Genomic DNA, 19,726 nt, shown 5'->3' with positions numbered 1-19,726 from the left:
ACTCTAGTGATAAATGGGAGAACTGTTACAAAGCTACTCGCTGGGTTTAACTTCCATACATCCTGTCTGTTGGCCAGTTAGCCTTCCTTGTGACATGATGTCAGCTCCCAACCTGAGGAAAAAAAAATGCATACAGACAACAAATGCATGCAGCAATTAGGTACTAGGTGTAGCAGGCAGAATTCTCATATGGCCCCAGGACTCCTACGCTGGTGACTGTGACCTTGATGGATGTCACTCCTGTGATGAGGTTATGTTAGATGGTGCAGCTGACTTGCAGAATGAGCTTTTCTTTGGTTGGCCTGTCCTAGTCAGCCGAGTCTCTAGTAGGGACTAAAGAAAGATTCGAGGAGAGAGAGGGATTCCATGAGGGGGAGATTGTCCACTGCTGGCCTGGAAGAGGTGGGGCTGTGAGGCAAGGAGTGTAGGTAGCATCTGGGTGCTTGGCTTGGCCCCCTGCTGACAGCCAGCTGGGAACGGCCCCCAGTCCTATGACTGTAAGGAAGTGAAACTGGCCAACAACCTGCCTGAACTTGGAAGTGGATCATTCCTCAGGCTCCAGAAAGGAAGGAAGCCTACAGAGACCTTGATTTTAGCCTTGTTCAACAGAGAGCCCAGCAGCTGGACCCAGACTTCTGACCTACAGTACCAAGAGCTACTAAATTTGTGTCCAATGCACGAGGGAAACCGGACAAAAGAAGGTAGCTAGGTAATTGCAAAGCCATTGCCACTATTTAGAGAAAAAAAAATGACACTCATAAAATGACTCATAATAAACTCCTATAAAGAGCCCCCAGTTAACCATTTTAGATTCAGTTAGCCACAGTAAATGACAGATCCAGATCGAGGCAGAGCTTAGAATGGTTTCTCAAACTGGCAGTTTTAGACTTTAGGGAGGGGCAGAGGAATGACGAAATTGCTCCCTTGCTAGACATTTATTGCACGATGGTAAAGGGAAAATGCGCAGACTAGGAAGGTGGACTCCCCTTCTTTCCATGCTCGTCAGCATTGCTGACTGTGGTTTCATTTGGGGGGGCTCGCTAACCCAGCGCAAGGAGGAGAGCCAGAGAACATGGGTGAGGGGCCATCTCTTGGGAGTGACCAGGAGGGGGCGCTGTGGGGACCTGGCAGACCCAGACCTTCTCAGGAGCGACAGCCACCTCTCAGCTGTGGCTGGCATACAGGCGGCTCTCTGGGTCCCTGTTGCCCAGTCTTCCAGATTTCCAAGAGATGCTGGGGTTCCGATATTTTATATGAAATCTCCCGTTATGTAAGTGTTAACAATCAGCTCAAATGTTCAAAGCTCACCGTAGGGAAATGTAAACAGGTATGTGGCCACATCAGGCCCTCGGCAGCCTCTCTTTCAGAGCAACTCAGAGGAGAGAGTTATGTGAGCAGTTTGGGGTTTGGGGTGTGAGCTCAACTTGGACAGTGGTTTCTCTTGCTTGGTCACTGTCATGTCCTCAGAGCCAAGGACAGTGTCAGGCCACAGGGTTTGCTCAGTATATGCTTGTGGAGTGGCTCTGAGGAGATGTCAATGTGTGCATACTCTTATGTGAAAGTATCAAATGTGATTGCTTTGGCAAAATGAGTTTCAAAGATCCTATTGCTTTCTTTTTTTAATATAACTATAGTTGACTGACAATATAGTGCTAGTTTCAGGGTACAGCAAGGTGATTTATATATATATATATATATAGAGAGAGAGAGAGAGAGAGAGAGAGAGAGAGAGAGGGAGAGAGAGATTTTGAGATGTGTGTTAACATTACCTACGTCTTACAGATGAGGAATGATCTCAAAGAGGTGAAGTCAGCTGCTTGAAGACCACTCGGCTGGTAAAATGACTGTTCTCGGCTTTCTCTGATAGCCAGGCTTCTGCCCTTCCACGTGTTTGCTACTCAGGGTGTGCTCTAGAACCAGCAACATCAGCACCTCCCGGGAGCTTGTTAGAGCTGCGGAATCTCTGGTCTCAACCAGAATCTGCTGATAACTTTGGTGATTTGTATGTATGTTAAGTTTCAGAAGCATTGTCCTACCCCATGGGTTTCTAAACTTGGATCATTCCTGAGCCACTTCTATGGATTTGGCGAAATCTGTCTTTCACCTGAACTTATTACTCATCTTTTCCACTTAAATATATTCACTTAAAAAGAAAAGATAACTGATAAATAACTGGTAACATGATAATGTTACTATAGTAAATAGCCATTAGTATATTTATAGTGATACGATTAATTTCAATAGAGACCTGATATCATTTTCCATAAATAGAAGTTGCATTAATGTATATGCACTGTACATTCTCTCTCCGTGTACCATGGTAAAATACATATATTTTACATGTAAGCTGTACCATGAATAAAAACTGTACTGTAATAAACTGTAAAATATCTGTGGGCCATCAGTGGGAGTGTGTTCCATTTGGAAACAATACTATGGTAGATTGTAAAGATGGCCGCCAAGTTTTTCCCTCCCTGTATCCATGCCCTTAAAGGGTGCAAAGTCCCATCAAGAAATGGGGCTCTCTCTTCATCCTTTGAATCTGGGCCTGACCACGTGGCTTGCTTTGCCCAATGCTACGTTAGCACATGTGACACAGCAGAGGCTTGAGAAGTGCTTGTGCAGTGGGATCTACACTCTTGCCATTCTCACCAACTTGAGATCATTGTGTGAACCAAAATAAATATTTGCTAATTTAAGCCACACAGGTTTGAGGTGGTTGGTTACACTGCAAAAACTCACTGACATGACTGTTTTCTAACATTCTGTTTGTTTGCAAAACAATAATTTTCCATGTTCAGTAGCAGATCACAGTGAAATGATCTCTGTTTTGATTCAGTCTTGCCCAGTTATTCTTCACTTGAAAACAAAATTTCAATATTGAATATCTTGGGAAGAGCATTGAATGCTAGTCCTTTGTGTTCAGTATATAGATTCACAAAATTAGGCCTCGTAATGTAAGCCTCAGATATTTGTAGGTTTTTTTCCCTTCACTAAGAAATAAAAACTTCACACTTGGCTAAAGCTCCTCATTGCTTTGAAATAAGACTATATCTCAAGCACTGTGGCATCTGTCATTAGTGGTACTTTGCAGGCATACGCTCTTCTTTGGCAAAGATAAAATATAATTGTATGTATTTCCCATCACAAGAAATCCCATGGAGAATTACGGTAGTTTGTCTCGTAAAAATGTAAATGTTCACTACTTACTGTTTTCTTGGAGAGTGTAAGTAAGTATTTTGTCATTTTGGAAAGAAGCCAACTAATATTCACTGGCAAACTTACTGAAAGATAACTTTTTTTTAACTGCTTTAATGAAATATCATTTACAAAACATAAAATTCACCCACTCGCAGTGTATGATTTAGTGGTTTTTAGTATATTCACAAAGTTGTGCAACCGTTTCTACAGTCTAATCTCAGAACATTTTCATCACCCCGAAGAGAAATCCCACACCCCTGAGCATCCACTCCCCACCTTCTCTGCCCCTCCAGTCCCGCACAACCACTAATCTGCTCTCTATCTCTGTGGATTTGCTTATTCTGGACATTTCATATACATGGAGTCATATAATATGTGGCTTTTGTGAGTGGCTTCTTTCATTTAGTATAATTTTTTTAAGGTTCATCCATGTTGTAGCATGTATTCATGTTGCATTCTTTTTATTGCTGAATAACAGTCTATTGTATGGACATATCACATTTTTTAATCCATTCATCAGTTGATGGACATTGGGATTATTTCCACCTTCTGGCTGTTATAAATAATGCTGTCACGAAAAATGTACATGAAAATTTTTTGTTTGTGGACGTGTATTTTCATTTCTCTTCGGTACATAACTCGGAACAGAATTACTGAGCCATATGGTAATTCTATGTTTAACCAGTTGAGGAATTGCCAGGATATTTTCCAAAGCAGCTGAAGCATTTTATATTCCCACAAGCAATGTAGGAGGGTTCTGATTTCTCCAAATTCTCACTAACACTTTTTCTAACCTGTCTTCTGATTATAGTTATCCTAGTGGGTGTGAAGTAGTATCTCATTGTGGTTTTGACTTAATTTTCTCTTATGGTTGAACATCTCTTTATATATTTGTATATCTTCTGGGGGGGAAATGTCTATTCAGATTATTTACCCATTTTTAAATTGAGTTATTTGTCTTTTTATTGTTAAGTTATAATAGTCCTTCTTAAAATATTCTGGATATAAGTCTCTTATCAGATACATGATTTGGAAAAATCTTCTGTTTTCTGGGTTGTCTTTTCACTTTCTTGATGATGACCTTTGAAGCACAGAAGTTTTTAATTTGGTGAAGTCCAACTTATTCATTTTTTCTTTCGTTGTTTGTGCTTTTGGTGTTGTATCTATGAGACCATCGCCTAACCCGTGGTCACAAAGATTTGTTCCTATATTTACTCCTAAGAGTTTTATAGTTTTAGCTCTTATATTTACATCTATGATCCATTTCGAGCTATTTTTTGTGTATGGTGTGAGATAGGAGTCGACCTTCATTCCTCTGTGTGTGGATTTCCAGTTGTCCTAGCACTATTTGTTGAGTAGACTATCTTTCCCTCTTTAATAGTCTTGGCACCCTTGTTGAATGAAAAACAGCTGTTGTTTACACCAGCACTAATAGGATCTGAGATTTGGGGATTTTGTGTGACTATTTATTAGGTTTCTGTCTACATTATAGAAAACTATCTTTCCTCTTTTGAAAGACCCGTGCACACACAGAGACACATAAACACACAGAGAGTCATAGAGGCCTATTCACAGACACACACCCACACACACTCACTCATCTATTCAGTCTCTCCTTTACCAAAGACCCGTTTACACCCTTCAACACCTAGAGTAATAATACTGGGATGAAAATGTTGGTAGGTTGAGGCCTTGATTCACATATGACTACAACACTAAGTCAGTTATAGTAGTTTGCCCACTATATGCCAATAGCTAAATAATTCATGACAAACTGTTTTTACTGCTTCACCTCTTTGTAGTTAAGTATTTCTTTTTTTTTAACTTTTTTTTTTAAGATTTAATTTTATTTTTATATTTTTGGCTGTGTTGGGTGTTTGTTGCTGCATGTGGGCTGTCTCTAGCTGTGGCGAGCGGGGGCTACTCTTCATTGCAGTGCACGGACTTCTCACTGCGGTGGCTCCTCTTGTTGCGGAGCACAGGCTCTCCGCACAAAGGCTTCAGTAGTTGCGGAACACATGCTCAGTAGTTGTGATTCGTGGGCTCTAGAGAGCAGGCTCAGTAGTTGTGGTGCACGGGCTTAGTTGCTCCGCAGCGTGTGAGATCTTCCCAGACCAGGGATCGAACCTGTGTCTCCTGTGTTGGCAGGCGGATTCTTATCCACTGCACCACCAGGGAAGTCCCATGTAGTTAAGTATTTCAACATTGGCTTTCCCAAATGTTGCAATATCCTAGCCATGAAGCAGAAAGGCTTATGGAACAATGCACCAGTTTTATGCTGGATAGTCACTTAGGGAATTATAGAAGGAAAGCGAAAATGTGTCCAGTATTTAAATCTCTGGTTATAGAAGGACATGGGTAGCAAGTGGTTTCTCAAAACGAGGATCATGGTATAGCAGGGTTAATTAATTATTGACCTTTTTTGGAACTTGTCTTGTTTTACAGTCCCAAGAGACATAAAACATTTTTAACTTCCCAGCTCTAGGCGGGGCACTTAATAATTCACCTTTTCAATGAAGCTGTGGGGAGGCACTATCTCGGTGCTGGGGATATACATCATGGTTCTAATACACACATGATCCCTGTCTGCGTGGAATTTATAGTCTCATATTAATACATCACTACAAGTATAAATGTAATATCAAAACTATGGTAAATGCCATGGAGGGGGTAGTACCATGGATGCTAAACATTGGTCAGGGTGCCTGGGTTTGAATGCCAGCTTTGTGTAATTCTTGAATAGACACCCAACTTCTCAGTTTTCTCTTCTATAAAATGGAAATAATCACAGTACAAACATTTTAGAGTTTTTATGTCGATTAAATATGATGATGCAATCCATGCTTAAAGCTGGGTCATAGTAAATATTTACTAAACAGTGAAGTAATGGGAATTCCCTGGCAGTCCTGTGGTTAGGACTCCATGCTTCCACCACGAGGAGCCTGGATTTGATTTCTGGTTGGGGAACTAAGATCCCACAAGTCTCACAGTGCGGCCAAAAAAATAATAATATAAAATAAATAAATCAGTGAAGTATGTGTAGATGATGCTGTATATTCTCTATTTCTATATACTTAAAATGGAATGTTTATTTCCATAGGAAGTTTAGATGAATTGGATTCTTGTTTTTTTCAATTTTAATTGTAAAAGTAATATGTTTTGTGATAAAATATTGCATAATTGTTCAACGTTAGGTTAAAATGCAAAGGCCCTTTTTACCTCCCTACAGTACCAGTTCTCCAGAGGCAGCTCAGTTGAGTTTCTTGTTATCCCTTCAAATATGTTCTCTGAATATAACAATATTCATGTCTGTGTTTTTACACCTAGATTAGTGAGGTTTGTTTTAACACACTGGGGTCATAGCACACGTATTACTACATTACTTGAGGTTTTAAAAAGTAATACTATGACCTGAGAATTTTTTTCCATGTCTGTCTATATAGACCCAAGTCTGCTTTTTTTTTTTGTAATGACATATTTTTCATTTGTGGATGTACCTTTCTACCCGGGACTTTACTGTGGACATCTCCATAAATAAATGATGACCTTGGGAAAATCCCAGTTCAGATTTTACAGACATCATTTTCCTGTATTTCAATTGCCAATTTTTCTGCCTCTAACTTCTTTCCAAATGCAGATGGGCTTCCTCTTACTTCTATGTACTTCTGACACCACCTGGAACTATGCCACTCCCCTGCCCAAAACAAAATCTTGGAAAGATCTTGAATTCTAGATTCAATGTCAAGTCCAAAACTACATAACAACTTGTTAATGAAGGCAATACAAAAACACACATCAAAAATAATGACTATTTGTACATAGATACAATTTCATTGTAAATCTTTCCTATTCAGCACTGCTCTTCTTTGAAAGATTTCTTAAAATTACTATCAGTTTCACTATCGATCAGGGAAAGATCATTATATCTACTTCTAGAACATTTTGGATATTGTTGTTGTTCAACTTCTGCTTAATTATCTTGATAGGTTAAGAGGTTGAATTGTAGATCAACAGCTTAGTAGAGAGAGTGTATAAACCCTATAGGCTGGATGTAGCACTAAGATTTCTGATTTGATGATTGTCTGTTTTTGTCATCCATTTAGAAACTAATGTCACTAATTTATTAATGTCTCTTTCTCATGTGTTTTAAAGAATATTATAGGCTTTGATTTTGAAGTGCAAAGGGCTGTTTCTTTCCATGAGAATTCTAAATTTCCTTCACATTGATTTTTCTCTGATCTGTGTCCTTCCTCCACAGAGGACAGCGCTGTGATTTGACTAAGTGGACGTCACCTTCAGTCAGTCCCCAGCCATCTGGTAAGTACTCTGCACACAGTGGGTAAGTTGCTAGATGTGGGGTTCTAGAACTTTCGATCTGTAAAATGAATCCCTTCATTCACACTGATGTCCCATCTGAAATGCCTCTCAAAACTGATTCACAGATGTTTTCCTTGATGTGGTGGAGTGTTCAACTCCTGGCATTTTCTAGATTCAAGTTTATTCATTCCACTAACCTTGGGTACTTCATTTTCTGCTGGATTTTCTGTTTGCCATCTGTGGGAGTATTGCCTGCATTTAGTAAGCATCAGATATTAAGTTGCTGTTTTCTGTAATTCTTTCTGAGGAGAAATGTATGTGACTTGTTTTTAATCTTATGCACATTTTGTTTAAGAAGATCCTCACCGATGGGAAAAATCATTGTCAGTTGTCGTACACCCTCCATTTTATGGCAACTACCTATAAGGATGATGTAATTAAATCCTTCCAATGTTCCTCTAAAGTTCCATTTTACAAATCTTTAAAGAAAAACTAAAATGGAAATCTAAAATATATATGCACAGTTCTTTTATTTATAAACAATAACTTGCCTATGCTTTATTCAAGAGCCAGAATCCTAGCAAATGTTCTTTTCTGACCCCTTTGTCAAATTGCTATTTTCTACTTGGTGTTGTAAGTAAAACATTTGGAGTATGTGTCATTTCTTACTTCAAAGGACAAGAAGTCATTTTATAGTGATCACAAGGAGAAGATAACCAGCAACTTTGCTGTTCATCTCGATAAGTGAACTCGAGGTTCCAGGCATTTAAAATCAATATTATTTTCTTCTCCGTGTTTCATGTCATGTCAGATATTCCATCATCTTCTGGCAGGGCCCGTGGCTGATTTTCTTCTGGCCTTTCTGTGAGGGGAGGGAAGAATCACACAGCCCAACGCTTCTCCAAGTGATCAGTATTTAATGATGACACAAGACTATCAAGAAAGTAGATTTATTATTAAATGTTCCTACTTATTTTTAGTCAAGTGCAGTATATTTTACTGTTCCCCACGGATGACTCATAAACCATGTCTTAGCAGGCAAATCGGAGTAGGGGGTGCTGAATAATTCAGTAGGGACTTTAAATCAGTGTAGACACAATGTCTGATTTTTACTCTTTTTTTAAAAACCGTTTTTCTGGACTATCCACTATTCTCTGTACAATAGTTGTATTATCCTTAAAAAATAAGTCATTGTTTATCAGCTGGATTATAAATTGTCCCTATAAAGAATTAGGTACTTAGTGAAAATAAACACTTGATTTAAGAGTCCAAAAGAAAAAAAAAACAGAGCTTAGAAGTTATTTGTTCTATATTGTAAGTTCCAAGAATGATTTCCTCTATATTAAGTGGTATAAATGCCATGCATTTGATTTTACAAAGACTTTAGATGGCATTGGGTCCTGGGACAGCTAACATAGTATGTGGGCTACTCTTCCATCCCCACACCTGTTAGGACTTGATGGGACCTGGTGTCCCACATGTCACCAGGTTGGTTGATTGTTATCTTTATGTTAGGCTTGCCCTTTTCCCAAAGAGAGAATTCTTGTGTATTTCGTGCTATCCTCTCCTAAAACTAAAAACATCCCACTCTAGCAACATTCAATTGTTGGATACCTTTTATGATGAGGTTTTTTTTTTGAATAGAAGTGAAATCGGGTTCCTTTATAATGTCTTCCCATATTTAAAATGGGGACTATCTAGACCCTGGCATCTGAACCTTTCTGGTTTCATCTTGAAAGCCTGCTTTATTTTGCCATGATTCCAACAGTGGGCTGTACATTAGTTCTAAGTGTTTTTTTTTTTTTTTTTATTTAGGACTATTGCATCCACAGTAGGCATTCAGAATATATTTTAATCCCTTAATGGCAAAAGGTGTATTTTAGATTTCTCTTATTTATGTTACATTCAACTTAGCTTTCTATCAGTGTTAAAATAGGAAATATTTATAGAAAACAAAATGAGATGAATTATCTTCACTCTTAAATTTCTAGCTTCTGAATGACTCTTCGTAAAGAGGAATTTATTAGCCTAGTTAAACCAAAGGCTGTCTTCAAGTTTCATGAAAAGAAAGAAAACAACCCTTGATACCTACTGCCCTGTTTTATTTCAGTTTGGAAGGTAGACTCTTTTTTGGGGGAAATTTACCTAATGTTGGGGTGCTTTCTTGTTTTCTGAATGCCTTGAAATTGTTTTTATTAAATATTGATTATGTACAGAATTGATAACATCAGTGTCAGTTATGAAGCTCACCAAACTTTAAGCTGACTTCTCTTTATTTTTACTTCTACTTTGGACCCTCACACGCTACCCTTAACTTCTTTCACACCTGGAGATATATATGCTGTGCCAGTTATTAGCATCTTTTTTCTAGGGCTAAGACCTCTGTTCTAGGGCTGCTGCAGTGCTCTTTAGGAACAAAGATACTTCTTGCTTATTAAACTGTGCAGTTATTTTAAATACTTAAGTGTTATAGAAACTTATCTGAGGTACAAAAACAACAATAAGCCACAGAGCACAGGGAGATCAGCTTGGTGCTTTGTGACCACCTAGAGAGGTGGGAAAGGGAGGGTGGGAGGGAGGGAGACGCAAGAGGGAAGAGATATGGGGATATATGTATATGTATAACTGATTCACTTTGTTATAAAGCAGAAAATAACACACCATTGGAAAGCAATTATACTCCAATAAAGATGTTAAAAAAATAAAAAAATAAAGCCACACACACACAAAAAACAATAAGAATCCAGTTTCACATTTTCTTAGGGTCCATTCATACATCACAAAATTCTTGGCTTGGGCTTCCCTAAGCAGATCTGAGGTGGGATTTTTGCACAAGCATTTTATTAAGGCAGTGCTCCCAAGAGAACTAGGGAGTTGGGGAAGGTAAGGGAGAAGGAGGGGGCCAAGCAGAGGGGTGGTTCGGGCAATGTCCCTGCCTCAGCCTGACCCCTGGGGGAGCTCTGGAGTGTAATTGCTCCTGAGAATCTGTTCCTTCTGCTAAAGGTAAGGAGCTGGACTTTCCCATCCCTGCCTCAGCCATTGGCTATGGGCTGGTGGGAGAGGGGCTGTAAACTGGGGAGCACTTGACTCTGCATCTGCAGGTGAAGCAGCTCTAGAAGTTGAAGGCTGTTCCTCTTAAGAAATTTGCTAGTGCCATCTTTAGAAGCAAAACACAGAAAAGCTGGGAGGTGGGCATGCAGGACAGTTAAAAGGTACCCAGTGATATCTGAACAAGACACTGGAGTGTCTTCTCTACCTAGACACATGTTCTCTTACTCACTTCCTCACTCATGCAGGCACATTCTTCATCACTTAGGCCTTTTCCTGGTGCAAGTTTACATACTTTCGGAAGCTGTATAAATTCATTTTCTTCCCTTGAATAGGTCATAAGTTACTGCTTCAAATATCTAAGTCCTAAAGTGATTGCACCTATGTAATTTTCAGTGAGTGAGACACCTAGGTAATTTTCAGTTAGTAGAATTGCTACATATATTAGAGTTAAAAAAATAAATAAAATCTGAAATTTCAAAGCTTTCCTTATATGAATTTCATCATGGATAATGATTTCAGTGCCCTGAAAAAGAAGCAAGGATACTGTGTGACTGTATGGTTGGCATTTATTCTTACTAGAAACATTTCCAAGCATAAATATTAACTCTGTTATTTTTCATTCTCACCTCTTTTAACCATTCTTTTAAATTTTATATCCAAACATTTCACCTTTGCCTTAAAAGTATTTTCCTAAAACTTTTATAGAAATATATGGTGTTTCCTTGGGCACCTTCAACTCAGCATAGCACAAAAGTTTGGTCCAATAGAAAAAGCATGTGAGCAGCATGAATAATTTTAAATTTTCTTATAGCCTCATTTAAAAAGAAAAAAAAAAAGAGGTTGTGATAACAGGCTGTACTGGAGGCTGGGAAGTCCAAGATCACACTTGAAATTAATTTTAATAATATATATTTTAGCCCAGCATATACTAATTCTTATCATTTCAACATTCAACATTATTAATTATATTTTTACCTTTTTTTTTTAAGAATTTTCATCTGTGTATATTTTATATTTACAACAGATCTCAGTTCAGACTAGCTTTATTTCAGGTGCTCAAAACCACCTTTGGCCAATGGCACTGTAGTGGACAGTGCAACTTCAGAATGTTATAGAGAAACTCTAGGAAGAGGCATACTTCCTTTAGATAAGACTTTTTGTCAGCACTTTTGCATCTCCCAGCTTGGTAACCCCATTCAATAAAGAAGTGAGGCGGCATTGTTGTCCAAAGAAAGTGAGCTGATCTGTCCTTGATGAGGCATTGCTGCTTCCATTTGGGACTTAATGCCCTGTAGGCATGAATTATGATTAAAATGATTGGGTTTGGCAGCTAAGATATCACTGATAACCTTGAGGAGTGCAGAATTATAGGGTCACTTTTTGGAAGAAACTGAGTCTTGAATGAAGGGTAGAATGTAGAAAAAATTTGAAAAGGAAAAGAGGGCATCTTAGGCGATGGAAAAAAGTTGTATATATATGTATATAATGTGTGTTGCAGGAGAAGGTTCTGGAAGAGTTTGGGTACTTGCGTGTAAACTGATGAGACTGGAGTACTAACTACACAATAAGAAAGGTAGGTAGTGGCTAGTTTGATACCAGGTGTGAAGACTCGGATTGTGCAGTGTATGAAGTGAGGTATCATCATGACCCAGTTTATACGCTGGGGTCTGTTTTAGTTATTTATTGTGGTGTAAGGAGTCACTCCAAAATGTAGTGGCTTGAAACAAAAGCAGCCACCTTTTCACCTCTCACATTTTCTGTGGGTCAGGGGTTCCAGAAGGGCTTCGTTGTGCTGTTCCGGCTTGGGGTCCCTCAGGTAGTTGCATTCAAATGGCATCTGAAGCGGAAAGGACAAGAGGCTGGAGCAGCTGGAAGCTGGCTGGGCTCTCTCTCTCCATATAGTCTCAGGATTCTCCATGATGTCTCTCTTCATGGGAAACTGTGGGCTTCTTCACAGCATAGCAGCTTTAGGGCAGCTGGACTGCTTACGTGGGCTCCAGTGTGATTATTCCTCCTGACAAGTGAGACACAGATCTTCTTTATGACGTAGCCTTAACGATCATGCTGCATCATTTCCATCACATTATTTGGTTACTGGTGAGTCACAAGCCTGTCCAGTTTCAAGGGAAGGAGACATAAATGCCCACCTCCCAGTGGGAGAGTGTTAAAGTCACATTGTATGAAGAGAATGTTGGAAGAACTTCTACCACAGGGGCCCTCTCCAATGCCACTGCTGTACGGATCTTGCCCCCTGTAGCCATACTCTGGGCATGCTCTGGCGTGAACACACCATTCATTCCTGAGCACACTTCTGCACAGTGGCTCCCTTTCCCTCCCTTACCTGGTAAGCTAGACTGGGCAGCCCTTAAGACAACCTGAAGTCTTTTGTTTAGACAGTGACTGGTCAGTACTGGCCTGTCATCCACTTTTTATTATCTTCACTTAATCTTTACTGTTAGGGGCATCCCCAAGGGGTGGGCATGGCCCAGCCTCAAACGTTCTCCTCCCTTTCTTGATTTGTGGAATAATTGAGAGATGAGAGCAAAACCAAAGAGAAGGAAAAAGTTTCCAACCCTCTACTCCCCTTGCCAGAAGGACACCCCTCTACCGCGTAGGGATGTCCCTTCTAAGAGGGAACTAGGTGTGTAATGAGCTTTCACTTACTTTCTCCTCCCTCTTTCCTCTTGCTAAGTCACAACCTTTAACTAGAAAAGATTTAAAATGCCAGCAGTCTAAGAGTTTAGAGGTAAAGTGTATTGAACTCTGCAATGTATTTACTGTGAAATACATTAAAAAACAAAACAAAACAAGAACTGATGGTTAGAGAGCTGGATAAAAGGCTAGATATTCAAAAAAGCTAGGTGGTGGGAATATGGTTGTTCACTGTAAAAAAAAAAAGAACTTTCAACTTTTCCTTATTTTTAAAATAAAATACTAGAGCAGAAAAGCATAAACCATATAATTATAATGTGATACCTTTGGGAAAATAATGTCAGTTTTCTACTTCAGTAGATGCTGAAGGCTTATCCTGTTTTGCAGGCCAAAGAAAATTTCAGAAGTTTATATTAGCAAAGTTATTTGTCCTTTCTTGTTTGCTGAAAGATTTGAAGAAACTGGAAAAGGTCTAACAGTCCAGTATAGAAAATTTTAGCTGTTGCCCTTCTATTTTTTAGTTTCTTCGACCAGGCTTTTCACATGAAGCTTGTGAGTATGCTATTTTTGAAGTCATCATGACATTAAAATTGCTTTTGTGTGACATTTCCCAAGAGTCCTTGTGTGGTCGTGTCAGCAGGAACTTCTTATTCCAAAGAGAGAATTTCTCATCTCCACATGTGTTCCACACACCCCTATTTTGAATTGGGCAGCCTGAATCTTTTCCAGATCTGAAACATAGATTTTTTTTCCCCCGTACAGTGGAAAGGTTTGCATTGTTTGGTCTGTTGCTATAAAAGGGAGAAAAAAATAAATCCAGTTTAGTTCCCTGATCCTTTTTATTTTATCTTTTTTTTTTGATTTATCAATAAAATGTTGAAAGCCAGTGGAAATTGTTGCATTTGAAAGTCCTTGCCTACTTTTTTGAAATGAACAGAGGAGCAGGATCGTGTCTTCTCTGTCCTCAGGTGGGAAAGGGCAGCTTGCTGAGGCCTGAGGACTAAAATAAAGCCTCCCAGGAAAGGAACCAGCCAGTGACCTTGGGCAGTAACCGCCTTGCAGGTCAGCAGCTGCTTCGTTACTTGCCATATTTTGTGGCCTGTGGGGGGAATCAAGTGTCACAAACGCAGGAAGAGAGCAGTTTGAGGACGATTCCAGTGGCTCTGCCGGCAAAAGTGCTGACATGATCTACTGACCCTTCCCGTATGGCTGCAGGCCATGTGCTTTTACAGTGGGCATGCAGGGAGCAGAGAGAAGGCACTACTCTTATAAAAAATAAGCAGCAAGAAACGGATGCAATGGTAGTATTTTGTTTACTCCTCGAGTGATAATACAGCGGTATGGAATTTGGATAGATGCAGTGCACTGTCTCGTTGGAGATGTTTGAGAGCCCTTATTGAGCTAATAGAAAAATAAAAGTCACACCCCCTTCTCCAAGCAATTAGAAGTTTACTGGAAAACTGGAGGTTGCTCCTGGTGACTTTTATAATTTCTCACCTGGCTCAATGCATTATGGTGTAGGAGGAAGAATGTGAGCTCTGAAGCTTGGGGCTTGGTTTTCCCGTCTGGAAAATGAGCACAGTGTCACCGATTTCATTGTATTTTGGAAGTCTTTACAAGGAGATGTTGCGTACGTAGGACCTGTCTTACTGTAGATAATATGTTCCTTCTCATTTTTATTTCCCAGGGATGTTTGTGAGGCTCCAAACTACTTTCTTCTTTGTATGACATTTCCCAAGAGCCTTTGTGTGGTTGTGACAGCAAGAACTTATTCCAAAGATAGAATTTCGTGTCCCCACACATGTTACATACTCTCCTATTTTGAATTGGGCACCCTGAATCTTTTTCAGACCTGAAATGTGGATCTTTTCCCCCTACAATGGAGATGTTCCCTTTGTTTTTTCTGTTTCTGTAAAAGGGAGAAAAAAAAATAAGCAAATCCAATTTAGCTCCCTGGCATTGGAGATGTTAACTCGCCTCTTTCTTCTCCTCGGTAACCCTTTGCTCTTTCTCTTGTACAAATGTAAAGGAATGAAGAGTCTGCAAAGGATTGACCTTGAGGAGCTTCAGGTACCACATTGTCCTTCCTTTAAGGAACTTCTACCTCGTGGTCCTCATGGTGCCCTTCCTTCAGGGACTTTACAAAGGGCCATTTCTGTGGATTCTGGACTGCGTACAGATGCAACTCTTCTGTTAGGACACCATCGCCGGATTGATCCACCTCCTTTTCCTGTGTTCACACCATCTCTGCTTCTTCCCTCTGAGCACATCTGCCGGCACCCGCGCCCCTCCTGGTGCTTATTTCTGCTGTTCCCAAGGCTTTGGTCTTAGCTAAAAACCTGCGTTGCTTTGCCTGCCTTGTCTTTCTTCTTCCTTCTGCCTTTTTAAAAAAATGAAGGGAAATTCACATAACAACAATTAGCCATTTTAAAGTGAGCCATGCAGTGTCATTTAGCACATTCACAAACTTGTGCAACCACTACCTCTACCTAATTCTAAAAATTTTCATCACCCCCAAAGAAGCCCCTACCCACTAAGCGGTTGCTCCCCACTTTACCCTTCCTCAACCCGTGGCGGAACCATACAACCCTTGACCTTTGCTTTTTTTCACTAGGCGTAATGTTTTTAAGAGTCTTCCATGTTATAGCATGTATCAGTGTTTCATCCCTTTTTATAGCTGAATAATAATGCCCATTGTATGTATATACCACAATTCATTTATCTATTCATCCATTAATGGACATTTGGGCTGTTTTCATCTTTTGGCTATTGTGAATAGTGCTGCTATGAACATGTGTATATGTACTCAAAAACATATGTATTTGAGTCCTTCTTTTCAGTTGTTTCAGGGATATACCTAGGAGTGGAATTGCTGGGTCATATACTAATTCTATGTTTAACTTTTTTTTTTGATAAATTTATTTTATTTTATTTTTTTTATTTTTGGTTGTGTTGGGTCTTTGTTGCTGCGTACGGGCTTTCTGTAGTTGAGGTGAGTGGGGGCTATTCTTCATGGCGGTGTGCGGGCTTCTCACTGCGGTGGCTTCTCTTGTTGCGGAGCACAGGCTCTAGGTGTGCAGGCTTCAGTAGTTGTGGCACGCAGGCTCAGTAGTTGTAGCACATGGGCTTAGTTGCTCCGTGACATGTGGGATCTTCCTGGACCAGGGCTGAAACCCACGTCCCCTGCATTGGCAGGTGGATTCTTAACCACTGTGCCACCAGGGAAGTCCCTATGTTTAACTTTTTGATGAATTACAAAACTGTTCTCCACAGTAGCTGCACCATTTTTCATTCCCACCAGCAATGTACTTGAGTTCCAGTTTCTCCACATCCTTGCCAACACTTATTTTCTTTTTCTTTTTATTAAAGCCATCTAATGAGTATGAAATGGTACAACATGTGGTTTTGATTTGCATTCCCTGTTGACTAATGATGTGCATCTTTTCATGTGGTTGTTGGCTGTTTGTATACCTTCTTTGGAGAAATGTCAGTTCAAGTTGTTTACTCATTTTTTAAGTGAGTTGATTGCCTTTTTGTTATTATATTGGAAAAGTTTTTTTTTTATATATTCCGGATACTTGATCTTTATCAGATATATGACTTGCAGAGACCTCTCATTTTATACATTGTCTTTTCACTTTCTTGATAATGTCTTTTAATGCACACAAGTTTTAAATTTTGATGAAGTTGAATTTCCCTAATTTTTATTGTTGTTGCTTTTGCTTGCATGTCAAATATAAGAATCCATTGCCAAACCCAAAGTTAGGAAGATTTACCCCTATATGTTCTTCTAGAAGTTTTGTGGTTTTAAGCTCTTATATTTATGTATTAATTCATTTTGAGTTAATTTTTGAGTTTGGTATGAGGTAGGGATTCAACTTCATTCTTTTGCATGTGGATATCCAGTTGTCCCAGCACCATTTATTGAAGAAATTGTTCTTTCCCCATTGAATGATCTTGGCATCCTTGTCAATCAATTGGCCATGATGTATAAGTTTATTTCTTGACTCTCAATTCTATTCCATTGTTCTATATGCCTGTCCTTTTGCCAGTACCACATTGTTTGGATTCCCATGTCTTGGTAGTAAGTTTTAAAATCATCAAGTATGAGTCTTTCAACTTTGTTCTTCTTTTCTAGTATTATTTTGGCTATTCAGGACTCCTCCTCCTTTTGCTTTTATTATCATTTTGTCCTGTAGTGATTCTGGAACTGTGGTACTGCACCTCAAGAGAAAGCAGCAACCCAGTGAATAATCATATAGGTGCATGGTGGTTTATTATAGGTGCACTGGACTCCAAACACTTCTTTTGCTTAAGGTCACACCCTCGGAACTGTGATGAGAACAGTGTTGGTGGTATTCAAAGCAAAGCCACTGCACAGGCTGTTGGGTTAAAGCCACTTGTTAGAATTCCAAGGGAGGGAGACGTCAGAGAGAGTAGAAGAATGAGAAAGACTCCACGTGTCATTGCTGGCTTTGAAGATGGAGAAAGATGAGCCAAGGGATAGGGATGGCCTCTAGAAGCCTAGAACAACCCCAGCCAATAGCACGCAAGGGAATCAGGACCTCAGTCCTACAAGCACAGAGAAACAAATTCTGCCAGCAAACTGAGTGAGCTTAGAAGTGAATTTTCCCCTAGAGACTCTGAAAAGGAATTCAGCCCTGCCAGCATCCTGATCTTAGCCTTGTGGACACTGAGCTGAGAAACCAGTCAACCCTCCTAGACTGTGACTTACAGAACTGCAAAGGTGAAGTTTACCTTTGAACACCTAAGAAAAATGAATATTGTAAGCATCATATAAGGATATCTTGGTTATTTTTTTAAAAAGAAGCTGAATATTGCAGTGTATAATGTATTATTTAATATATTCTTTTTTATTAAATAAATATGTACTGAGTTTATTCATGTAACAAATGAAAACAAAAGAATTCCAAGGGAGCCTTTTGGGAAAGAGCAAACATGTGACCTTCCCCATTTGTTGTGGTGACTAGTACTGTTCTCTGGTTTATTCATGTGTTCAGTTGTGTTAGTCATTGTCTTCAATTATGTAGACAATTAAAAAAAAAAAAAACAACCTTCTCGGGCTTCCCTGGTGGTGCAGTGGTTGAGAGTCCGCCTGCCGACGCAGGGGACACAGGTTCGTGCCCCAGTCCGGGAAGATCCCACATGCCGCGGAGCGGCTGGACCCGTGAGCCATGGCCGCTGAGCCTGCGCGTCCGGAGCCTGTGCTCCGCAACGGGAGAGGCCACAACAGTGAGAGGCCCGCGTACCGCAAAACAACAACAACAACAACAAAAAACCCTTCTCTTATATAAGGGAAAGCTGTGACATAGGCATCAAAATCAGGAAGAAGTCAGAAGGTGGAGAGAGAGTGAGGAGGAAGACAGGTGATTTTGCCGGGATTGGTTGCTGGGATAAGTCACATTTTTTTCCAACATGTTTGACCTCTGGTCCATTCCTTTGAGAGTAGTGGGGACTGTGTAGGTTTTTCCTTTTGTAAATAATTCTTATCTGTAAATCCTCAGCAACTATTCTTTAACCATTTCCAGATGGCTTTAGAGTGCTCATCTAATACAAGCTTGTTCCTGGGAGGTGAGAGAAAGTTGCTTTAGCCCCGAGACACTTTGAGGATGGGAAGAGACACATGTGTTTTCTACCTGACCCTCATTAGAACAGAGTAGGAAGCAGCTACATATATGTTTGTGTATATGTATGTATATGTATTAAACACTTGAGCACTGAATGAAAACATCCAAATAACTGTACAGGGAGAACTAATTAGATGAGACTGATTAAACAAGTAGCAGGAAATTGATTAAGGCAAAGGACCCAGGGCCACCTATGAGTGTAGGAGATAACTTCTGGGCCTGGGCAGGGCCTCCTGAAAGAGGCTTTTTTTCTGTGTAGGTGAAACAAGGGCTTTTCTTACCTTCCCAGCTAGGTTAGGAGAAGCAGTTTGGGGAGACACATATACTAGGGCTCCTGGGACCTTTATGCACTGAACAGGAACATCTAAAAGTATAGTCCCCCCTGGGTAGAGGACGAGGTGGGAGCCCTTGTCTGTGAGAACTGAGAAGCCAATCCTTGAGGGGCAACAAATGTCACCAGGCCTGACTCAGGGACCAACCAGAACTCATCACTGACTGTGGTCAGTATAGCTTGGTCTTCAGGGTTTGGCAGGAGCTTATAGCATTGCTGTGAGGATACAGTTCTCATCTGATACAGACAAACAAACCACCACCAACACCTACCCCATGCTCTTACAGGGTGCCTGACACATAATAAGTGCTCAATTATTGAGAGTCATTATTTTTATTAAATATACCAAAGGGTGGTTCTGACAGTTTGCTCCATGGAGAAGCCCTTGGCTAGGATTTCTAGAGTAAGTGTAGACAGTCACCTGCTGTCTGATGCACCCACTGTGATCCTGCATTTCCTATGGGAGCAGAAGGGCTAGCAATAGTAAAATCCCATTAAACAGGTACAACAGTAAACTCCTCTACTT

The 19,726-nt window shown here is 40.0% G+C and overlaps 1 protein-coding gene across 1 annotated transcript in view; it reads left to right on the top strand.

Annotated features, from left to right (window-relative positions):
* PLCB4 (phospholipase C beta 4) overlaps positions 1-19,726 on the top strand; it is a 420,519-nt gene that overhangs the window by 150,214 nt on the left and 250,579 nt on the right. Inside the window, exon 2 of the mRNA XM_082670036.1 lies at positions 7,460-7,518. The gene's annotated coding sequence lies outside the window, so the exon portion shown is untranslated. The remainder of the gene's footprint in view (positions 1-7,459; positions 7,519-19,726) is intronic.

This window comes from Grampus griseus (assembly GCF_964374135.1).
Source record: "Grampus griseus genome assembly, chromosome: 14".
NCBI classification, from domain to species: Eukaryota; Metazoa; Chordata; class Mammalia; order Artiodactyla; family Delphinidae; genus Grampus; species Grampus griseus.
This window is presented reverse-complemented; position numbering and strand designations above follow the sequence as displayed.